This window comes from Rhinopithecus roxellana, chromosome 11 (assembly GCF_007565055.1).
Source record: "Rhinopithecus roxellana isolate Shanxi Qingling chromosome 11, ASM756505v1, whole genome shotgun sequence".
Lineage (NCBI taxonomy): Eukaryota > Metazoa > Chordata > Mammalia > Primates > Cercopithecidae > Rhinopithecus > Rhinopithecus roxellana.
In genome coordinates, this window is record NC_044559.1 from 86,764,807 (window position 1) to 86,775,361 (window position 10,555).

General features: G+C 44.1%; 1 pseudogene; it reads right to left on the reverse strand.

Annotated features, from left to right (window-relative positions):
- Positions 1-1,451: 1,451 nt before the first annotated feature.
- Positions 1,452-8,049, reverse strand: LOC115900315 (annotated as a pseudogene).
- Between the last annotated feature and the right edge of the window lie 2,506 nt (positions 8,050-10,555).

A 10,555-nucleotide genomic window follows, 5' to 3' on the forward strand; every position in this document is an offset into this window, starting at 1 on the left:
ACAGGTTTCACCATGTTGGCTAGGCTAGGCTGTTCTTGGTCTCCTGATCTCAGGTGACCTACCTGCCTCGGCCTCCCAAAGTACTGGGATTACAGGTGTGAGCCACTGTGCCCAGCGTGAGGTTTTTGTTTGTTTGTTTGTTTGTTTGTTTGTTTGTTTGTTTGAGATAGAGTCTCGCTCTGTCGCCCAAGCTGGAGTGCAATGCAGTGGCGCGATCTTGGCTCACTGCAAGCTCCGCCTCCCAGGTTCACACCATTTTCCAGCCTCAGCCTCCCAAGTATCTGGGACTACAGGCACTCGCCACCACACCTGGCTATTTTTTGTATTTTTAGTAGAGACGGGGTTTCACCATGTTAGACAGGATGGTCTTGATCTCCGGACCTCATGGTCTGCCTGCCTCGGCCTCCCAAAGGAGGTCATTTTTTTAGTTAAGACCTGGAATATGAGGAGAGGGTCTTGGAAATATCTGGGGAAAGGAATGGCCACTGCAAAGTCCCTGACAGAGGAACAACCTTGGCCTGTCTGAGGCACAGCAAGAAGGCACTGGGGCTCTGGGATGGTACAGAGAGAAAGTAGGAGATGGAGGCCAGGTGCGGTGGCTCACACCTGTAATCCCAGCAGCTTGCAAGGCCAAGGCAGGTGATCACTGGAGATCAGGAATTTAGGACCAGCCTGGCCAAGATGGTAAAACCCAGTCTCTACTAAAAATACAAAAATTAGCTGGGCATGTGCACACCTGTAAATCCCAACTTGGAAGACTGAGACAGGAGAATCGCTTGAACCCAGCAGGCAGAGGCTGCAGTGAGCTGAGATGGTGCCACTGCATGACAGGGAGAGACTCTGTCTCAAAAAAAAAAAAAAAAAAAAAAAAAGGAGGGGACAGAGACATAGAAACAGACCGGGGGCAGAGTATCCGGGGCCTCCTAGGGCATGGTAAGAATTCCTAATTAGATTCTAAACATTGAATCGGAGATAGGAGAACAATGAGGAGTGTTTTTATGCTAATAAAAACAATCTTTAATAACCTTGTAAAGAGATCATTCTGCTTTCCATGTACGTCTGCTTTAACTGATGGTGACTGAAGGATGGAAATGTTCTTTTTCTAACATGATACCCATTCATTATAACTTAAGCTAGTCCTAGTTTCTTACAAATCCCTTATTTCCTTGGATTTCTCCACTGCGCCCTCACTGTGTTGCCTTGTCACTTATAAGCTGGGCCTGCCCAATGTGTTTACAAAGCGTCTCTTCAGAAATATACCAGATGTGCTCGACAGAGGCATCATTAATAGAAACCTGCACTTCAAAACATCATATGAAGAGCCAGCAATCGGCCCTCCAATGTAAATACCTCCCATTTCACAGTATTACAGAAAGAGTGCAGTTTACTCACCATGCCTTCCTTACAGGAAATTCAGTAGCTATAAAAATTTTTGTTCAGTGTCAAATGTTTCACTGCTTATTAATTCCAAAGATCAGAGCACCGTGTCATTGTGGCATTTGGGGAGCTTAGCATACTCAGGAGAGAAGCTGTGCTTACGATGGAGTGAGTTGGATCATACTTCTATAGAAACTTGCTGGAAAATGCAGAATGATTGGAGAAACGGTGAAAAACTTCCGTGAAGATGTAAATGGTACTCCATCACCCAGTTGTTCTCAGTGTGTTAGGAGCCTTGCTTTACCCTGGTCAGGAGTTTCCAAAGGCGTTCCTTTCAAGCGTGGAAAAATCCATTCATCCCCAGATTATGTATAATATTTGTTAAGGTCTAAGCAATGAGAACACGGAAGAAGGAATGCTGAGTAAGACAATAGGAGCCCAACGCATGTGTCAGCCACAGGCTCTGGCTGTTCACTACATGGGTGTTTGGATTCACTTCACTGCAGGCCACCCCAACATTCACGTTTACTCCATGTCCTCACTCCCAGCTGCATGCATAGAGCAAGACCACCCTGGCAGCAACAGCTCCCATCGCCTCATGCCCTTGGCCTTCTAGCCCTCAGCTTGTGGAAGCCCAGGGAGGAGTTCTAAGCAGGGACACTAAATGATCTGAAGGCAGCTTCTTCAGGCCTTATTTTACCTGTTGGCCAGCAGCCACCTGGCTTCCTGCTGTCACTCTTGACCTACAAAGGTCAACATGTCCTCTGGGAGGCCACGCCCTCTGCATTCTCTTCCCACCTCATCTATGCCATGCGACCCACTCACTCACTCCCTTCTTTTATAAATATTCTCTTTCCTGGAGTTCCATGGTCTCCATCTCTCCAGGTTTTCATTCACATGCCCCACCCACTTCCCGATTGCAGCATCTCTTGCGTGGCCTTTCTTGTCCATGCACCCCCTGTGGTCAGCGTATCTCTCAGCATTGTGTTCTTGGAGCTAACTTCTCCTGACTTTACACTCTGACCACACCAGGGAAACCTCTTCCACTCCACTGGCTTTAGATACACCTCTGCCCGATTGATCCCCACATTGTCGCCTCCGTCCAGATCTCTGTCCCATGCTCTGGGCCTATGTATAACCTTGGCCCTGGTGCATCCTCACACGCATGTCCCAGGTGCTACAAATTCAACAAATACTTTCCAGACTGAATTCATAATCATCTTGTGAAAGCAGCTTCCCCTTATCTGCTTTCTGTTTTGAACGATGCAATCACATGTTACAAGCTATCCAAGCTGGAATCCTAGCTAACATGCCTCACCCCTCTCTCTCCTTCATCCTCAACATCCCATCAGCCACTCAGTCCAGCCTTTGCGATATCTTTCTGTTCACTCTTCTCTCCTCTTCTCCTGTCCCTGCCTTGACTCAGATCCTTTCTCCTCTGCTGCTTGGGTCAAAGCCTTGGTCAACTTGTCTCCCCACCTCCAGTTTTTCTTCATTCTAGTCTATGTTTCCCGTGCAGCTAGGGTGATGTTTCTACACTGCAAATAATTATTTGCTCCTCTGCTGAAATCTGTATGTGGTCCTCTATGCTAGCCCCCTTTGCTTTGAGGATGAACTGAAATCCCAAACCTGACTCCATAGCTCTTCATGATCTGGCCCTTACCTACCTCTCTCTCCAACGGATTTCTTATCACTACCTGGCCCTTACCCTAAACCCAACCCTAATAAACTCTCAGCAGTTTCTTACCCACCTTGCTGTCACTTCCTGCAGAGCTGTTCTCTCTGCCTCTGCAGCAGTTCTTCAGCCGCACCCCTTTTCTACTTGACAACTTCAGGTCTCATCCTAGAGTTACCTCCTTCAAGAACTCTTAAAAACAAACAAACAAATCATGTCTCCTGTTAAGTACAGACACTGGTGCAGTTCGGTTCAGAAGATGGGGGCCCTGTACACCATATTTTGGAAAGAGTCCAGTGTCATGACAACAAAACTGTAGTTGAATTTAAAAGTCCAGAAATGGAACAAAGGATGTTGGAAGGCCCACTTTCTTGGGCGTAGTGAAGGTGGGGAAGATTTGACAGGGATCTTAACACAGATCTGATGACCCAAGAGAGGGACCTTTATAACCTGGAGGGGCCAGATTAGCAAGGATATGAAGCATCTCAATGCCTTTCTGCATGGATGTCTAAGCAGATGCATGCATTGTGCACAGGGCTCAAATATCCATTGACTCTCCTGCCTACAAAACCTTGGCAAATTGATATGTTCCCAGAACTTAGGCCAAGCCATGGAAAAGAGAGAAAAATGATGACTTAACTGAGAAATAACTGAACTTCCCTGGTGACATGGGAGCTAAATAAAGTCAAACTGAAGAAAAATAGAGATGTATTACTTAGAGTTCAGAGTTGTGAACTGAGATTTATATTGCCCTGCTTATTACCCTGAAGAGTCATCACCTGTTTACCTGTCTGCCTCTAAGAAGACTCTCTAAGTGCCTTATGGTGACATACTTTCTGCTGGCTAATAGCATTGATTCTGGTTAATAATGAATGATCGATAAATATATGTAAAAAATGAATACATTTTTAAGACCAAGAATTTGCCATAATTAAGGACTCTGAGAATCTCAGTCTGCTGGGCACAGGTAATTAGGGAATAGTGGGTTGCAGTCCAGGTACATATATGGTGCAACGGGACTGCAGGAAGAAACAACTAAAATTTGCAGTGGGAGTCTAGGAAGGCATGGAGGATGTGACATTTGAACTTAGATGTGGAGGTAGACAGCAGGTCGTGACACCCATTTGGATCCCGCAATCAGGCGTAACTAATGAATTGATACACTATCTCCCCTGAAGGCCAACAGAAAAAGAACAAAAATGGGGGCCTTAGGGGAAGGTATTTACAAAGAACCTAATAGGTAGTGGGCATTTGACCAAGTGTGAGTTGGTCTTTTCCCATTCGCCCTTTCCCGCCTCCTTATCATCTCTCCATGACTTACGTTTGCAGAATGGATTACAGCTCACACACTGTGTTCATTTGACCCTCTTATGTAACAGCATATCTCTAAGGTTTAAAAAATAGTTTCAAAACTCAGGAGCCAGAAATTTCAAGCTAGCTTTACCCTACTTTCCCTAACACAGGCTTGTTGTGCACCATCACTTAATGCAACATATGGTTGGTGTGGTGTAAGGACAAAATATGAGGACCCTGCACTTTGCACATGTAAAATCCTTACTCAAGCCAGGGCCCGATCAGAGGAGCAGCAAATGTCTTCTTTCTTGGGCCCCAATGATTGCACCTTGACAAACCTTCCTGATTCTCCACCCTTCCTTCTCCTTCCTCTTTTTTTTTTTTTTTTTCTCTTCCTTTTCTCCTTTCTCCTGGCTCCATCTCCCTCACTCCCTGTGGCTGTGGAAAACTTTCTAGCTATCGAACATTAGCTCTAGTTCTGATGACCATGAACACCCAGCAAAGGGTTTTTCTGCCTCGATCTGCATCATATTCATCTGAGGAGATATTTTTTAAAGGAGATGCTCATGGCCTCATCTCAAGAGATCTGAAATCAAATATTCTGGGATGCAGCCCAGGCACTAGTATTTTTAAAATGCTTCCCCAAGAAATTCTAAAGTGCAGTCAGTATTGAGAATCACAGATCTAAATGTCCCCTCCATATCTTAATTTCTTTTTCTATAAAATGAACTCATTGGCCTGAAAGCTATTAAAAAAAAAAAAAAAAAAAAAAAAAAAAAAAAAAAAACTTCCTAGGTATGAAATATCTCCCAGAGACCTAAAGACATATCAGATCAGTGGATGGATCACTGTAGAAAGGTTTGGGTGGGACTGGGAGTTCAAAGTGATGGGGGTTAGGGATGTATTGCAGGTAACATGGAAAGGGAGAGATAGACTAGTAGGTTCTAATAACTTTTCTGTTCACTTTAAGTTCTGATATTTTTGACAGTAGAGAGTTTTGTGTTGTGTATTATTGTGTTTTTCCTAACAGGAATAGCCCACACTTTCTTTGAAAAAAGTACATTTTCAATCATATACTTGGACATCTGATGTGATTCGAATTCTCTGGTTGTTTTATATTGTTTTAATATGGAGTCAGAGCCAAATAACAATTTTATAGAGCTTCCCAATCTCCCTCAATTCTGTGCATATGACTATTTGGCAAGAATAAGAATTAAGGATTCCTGGAGGCACTTAATCTAGGCATTTTAAAGAAGAAGATAAGTGCTCAGTGCTTCTTGGTGTTGCCAGATTAGCCGTACATCCTGGTAAATTCAAGAGACCTCTTTCCATCCTGATCTGTGACAGTGATAACAGAGGGAAACACTTCTTTGTTTGTTTGTTTGTTTGTTTTGAGACGGAGCCTCGCTCTGTCTCCGGGCTGGAGTGCAGTGGCACTATCTCAGCTCACTGCAACCTCCACCTCCTGGATTCAAGCGATTCTTCTGCCTCAGCCTCCCGAGTAGCTGGGATTACAGGCACCTGCCACCATGCCCAGCTAATTTTTGTATTTTTAGTAGAGACGGGGTTTCACCACGTTGTCCAGGATGGTCTCGACCTTGTGATCCACCTGCCTTGGCCTCCCAAAGTGCTGGGATTACAGGCGTGAACCACCGCGCCTGGCAAACAGAGGGAAACACTTCTAAAGCCAAGGGGCTTGTATAGTTACAGCCTCTGGTATTTGCAGGGGTTTGTATTTGACATCATTGTCTAGAATCCTACACATCAGCACAACTCTAATTAACATGCCAATGAGTATTAAGTTGGGTTTATTACAGACTGAGCAACTACTTCACTTGGGGCTCAGTGGGTTTCAAAAAGCAACATGCCTTGTTGATAAAACATTCTACTCTTTTTAAGTCATCACAGAAATGCTAAGAAAGCAAATAATTGCACAAAGAAAGCACGTTGTAAAAATGAACCCACTTACCAACAAAGCAGTGGTCTTCAGCGTCTGTATTAATCAGTGATCTCCAGTGAAAGAGAAGCAGTAGTACATACAGTCATGCACCACATAATAGCATTTTGGTCAACAACAGACCACATATATGAGTGACCCCATCACATTATGATGCCGTGTTTTTACCTTTTCTATGTTTAAATACATTTAGATACACATATACTTAGCATTGTGTTACAGTTGCCTATAGTATTTGGTACAGTAACATTTTATACAGGTTGTAGCTGTATTAGTCTGTTCTCATGCTGCAAATAAAGACATACCCAAGACTGGGTAATTTATAAAGGAAAGAAGGTTTAATGGACTCACAGTTCCACATGGCTGGAGAGGCCTCACAATCATGGCAGAAGGTGAAGGAGGAGCAAAGGCACATCTTACATGGAGGCATGGAGGCTAGAGAGTGTGTGCAGGGGAACTGCCCTTTGTAAAACCATCAGATCTCATGAGACTTACTCACTATCATGACAACAGCACAAGAAAAACCTGCCTCCATGATTCAGTTACCTCCCACCAGGCCCCTCCCATGACACATGGGGATTATGGGAACTACAATTCAAGATGAGATTTGGGTGGGGACACAACCAAACCATATCCGTAGCCTAGGTGTGTATTAGGCTCTACCATCTAGGTTTGTGTAAGTATACTCTGTGCTGGTCCCACAATGATGAAATCACGTACAGACACCCTTCTCAGAACGTATCCCCATCATTAAGTGACACACGCCTGTATACAGTCACCTCTCTGTATCCATACTACAACTGTGGATTCAAGCAACCATGAATCAAAAACATTCTAAAATGATTAAAATAAAAAGTAATAATGTAGCAATAAAAATAATACACATTTTAAAAGCAATAGTTTAACAACTATTTACATAGCATTTACATTGTATTCGGTATTTTAAGTAATTGAGAGATGATTTAAAGTATAAGGGAGGATTACGTAACTTATATGAAAATATTATGCCATTTTACGGAAGGAATTTCAGCATCCTCCAGTTTTGGTATTCATGGGGGTCCTGGAACTAATCCCCCGTGGATCCCAAGGGACAACTGTATATAGGAAGAGATTTATTATGAGAAATTGGTTAATGCAATTACAAAGACAGAGAAGTCCCAAGATCTGCCAGCAGTGAGCTGGCATCCCAGGAATGCTGGTGGTTTTGAGGAAAGTTAAATTCAGTTCGAGGACAGAGAACCTGGGAGAGCTGTTGGTATAAATCCCAGTGTGTGGCAGAAGAGAAGATGAGACGTCCCAGCTCAATCAGTCAGGCAGAAAGAAAGGGGGCAAATTCCTCCTTCCTCTGCCTTTTTGTTCTAGTCGGGCCTTCAATGGACTGGATGATGACCATATACACTGGGGAGGGCCATCTGCTTTGAATCAAGTTCACTCATTCAAATGCTAAGCTCATCTGGAAACACCTTCACAAATGTACCCAAAACAATGTTTAATCTGGGCACCCCATAGCCCAGTCTAGTTAACACAAAATTAACCATCACAGTGTCCTTTCCCCACTTGCCAATAAACAATCTTTATGGGAAGCCCACCAAGTGGTAGCATTGCGTTTTCCTTTCTTCCTCAGCATCTCATCCTGAATGTGCCACTTTCTGAAGGAGGATTTATTCCCCTTCCTTTGCTTTCTTGTGAGCAGACCTTTCAGGTTCTTTGTGATGTCAGCTAGGTTAGTCTGAGGTTTCTCAGCCATCGTGCCCCTGGTCTGTGATGAGTCAGACTGGACTGCTCATTTATTTGGGGAGAGCAGTAAACATGAATGGGATTGTATGACTAAAGTTCAGCCATGGACCCTCCCTTATGAATGTGACCTCAAAGTGTCCAATTAAACGTTCTGACTATAAATGTATTTAGTAGATTTGAAAGGCTACTATGAGGATCATGAATGTGTTTTATAGTCTGTAAAATCCTATATAGGTTTAAGGTAGGATGTATCTCTTTTATCAGAAACCTTAAGAAATTTCCTCTCATGAGGAAGGGTTTTCACTCTTCCTGGTTAGTCCTGAATTCTTTCGAGTGGCAGAAAAGATTTGTTATGGGCTGAAATGAGTACTCCAGGATGCTATTGAGTCCTAACTCACAGTATCTGTGCATGTGAGCTTATTTGAAATAGAGTCTTTGCAGATGCACGAGTTGAGGTTATTAGGATGAGCCCTAATCCAATGACTGTGTCCTTAGCAAAAGGGAGAATTTGAACACAGAGGCAGGTACAGGCACAGGAAGATACAAAGGGAAAGTACAGAGGGAGAACCCATGGAGGAGATGACCATCTACAAACCAAGGGATGTTTGAGGCTACCGGAAGCTCAGAGAATGGCAGAACAGATTCTCCCTCACAGCCTCAGAAGGAACCAATCTTGCCAGTACCGACACCTTGATCTTAGACTTCCAGCCTCCAGAACTATGAGACAGTAAAATTCTGTTTTCAAGGCAATCAGTTTGCGGGACTTTGTGACAGCGGCCCCAGGAAATGAATGCAATATTATTTCCAGAAATCCTGAATGTTCTGCAGTTGAAGTTCTAAGCAACAATCTTCAGGCTCCAAGCACGGGTGCTCTCAAACAAAATAAGAACTGCAGGTCATGGGGCTGGGCGCAGTGGCTCATGCCTGTCATCCCAGCACTTTGGGAGGCCGAGGTGGGCGGATCATGGCGTCAAGAGATTGAGACCAACCTGGCAACATGGTGAAACCCTGTCTCTACTAAAAATATGAAAAAAAGTAGCTGGGTGTGGTGGCACACACCTCTAGTCCCAGCTACTCAGGAGGCTGAGGCAGGAGAATCGCTTAAACCCAGGAGGCGGAGCTTATAGTGCACCGAGATCGGGCCACTGCACTCCAGCCTGGCAACAGAGCAAGACTCCGTCTCAAAAAAAAAAAAAAAAAGAAAAGAAAAAAAAGAAAAAAAAAAAAACTGGAGGTCATGACCTCTAACTTGCTGACTTTGAGTCAATTGGGGTTTTATTTCTTAAGTTTAGATGGCTCCAGATAGATTCAACTAATCACATTTCAACCCATCTCACTGAAACGGGAGAGTTCCCTGAACCCTCTTGCAGGATGAGCAATGGATGTGGCTCAATTGTTCTGGCGCTGTGTGTGCTTAAACTCCTTGCAGGTTGGGGAGCACACGGATGGGCAGGTGTAAGAGCCGGGATGAGCACCCCTGGTTCCAGCCCCATGGCAGCATCTAGGGGTGGGTGTCTATGACTCCCGAAGCCCCAGTGGGTGTGTTACAGTGCTAGCCGTGTTGTCCATGAACAGCTTAAGTGTTAACCAGCTCAGTGTCCTCTTGATATCCAAGTCCTTGTCCAGCATCCAGGAAGAATCAGGTCACACACAGACTTGATGAAAAATGAATATAAGGTTTTATTGAGTGGTGGAGTTGGCTCTTGGTGAGATGGATGGGGAGCTGGAAGGGAGATGGAGTGGGAAAACAATCTTCCCCTACAGTGTGACCATCTAGCAGCTAATCTCCTTTCTGCCCATCCCCAGCCAAACTCTTGTCAACATTCAGACACTCCTTCTCTTCTCTCTGCCACATGATTGTGCTGTTATTCTGCTCTTCTGTTGGTGTCTCCTAGTGGAACCAGCAGTTTAGGGTTTATATAAGGACAGGATAGGGAGGTGTGGTGGGTCAAAAGGCAACTTTTGGGCACAAAAACAGGAATGCCTGTTCCCATTTAGGGCCACAGGATTCCTGTTTTGAGGGTGGGGCCTTTGCTGAGTAACTGCCCTCTTCTACCTGGTATTTCCCTATCTCCTGTCCATATCATCACCTGTACAGGAGGCTGACAGAGTTTGCAACCTGCCTTCCACATGGCCTCACCTCTACTGCCAGACTTCCCATAGGTAGGCTTGGATCCATGAATATCTACAACCAAAGTGCTCAGTTACAATAGAAAATGCTACAGTTGAAAGTGCCTAATTATATAGTTTTACCTTTTACAAGTCAAATTCCACTACATTTGCATTATGAAAGATTACTGTCAAATGTAAGATGAATATGCATAAAATTCCATCCATATGCATTTCACCCAAGTTTGAGTTACAGCCAATCCTCATCTTGATTCTTCATGGTAATCAATAAGGAATAAGGAATGCATGTAATGTGGTGGCACTCAACCCACCCTTTACATCAGCATCACCTGGAAGTTTTAAATAATACTGATGTCTGGGTGCCAGCCTCTGAGATTGACTCCCAA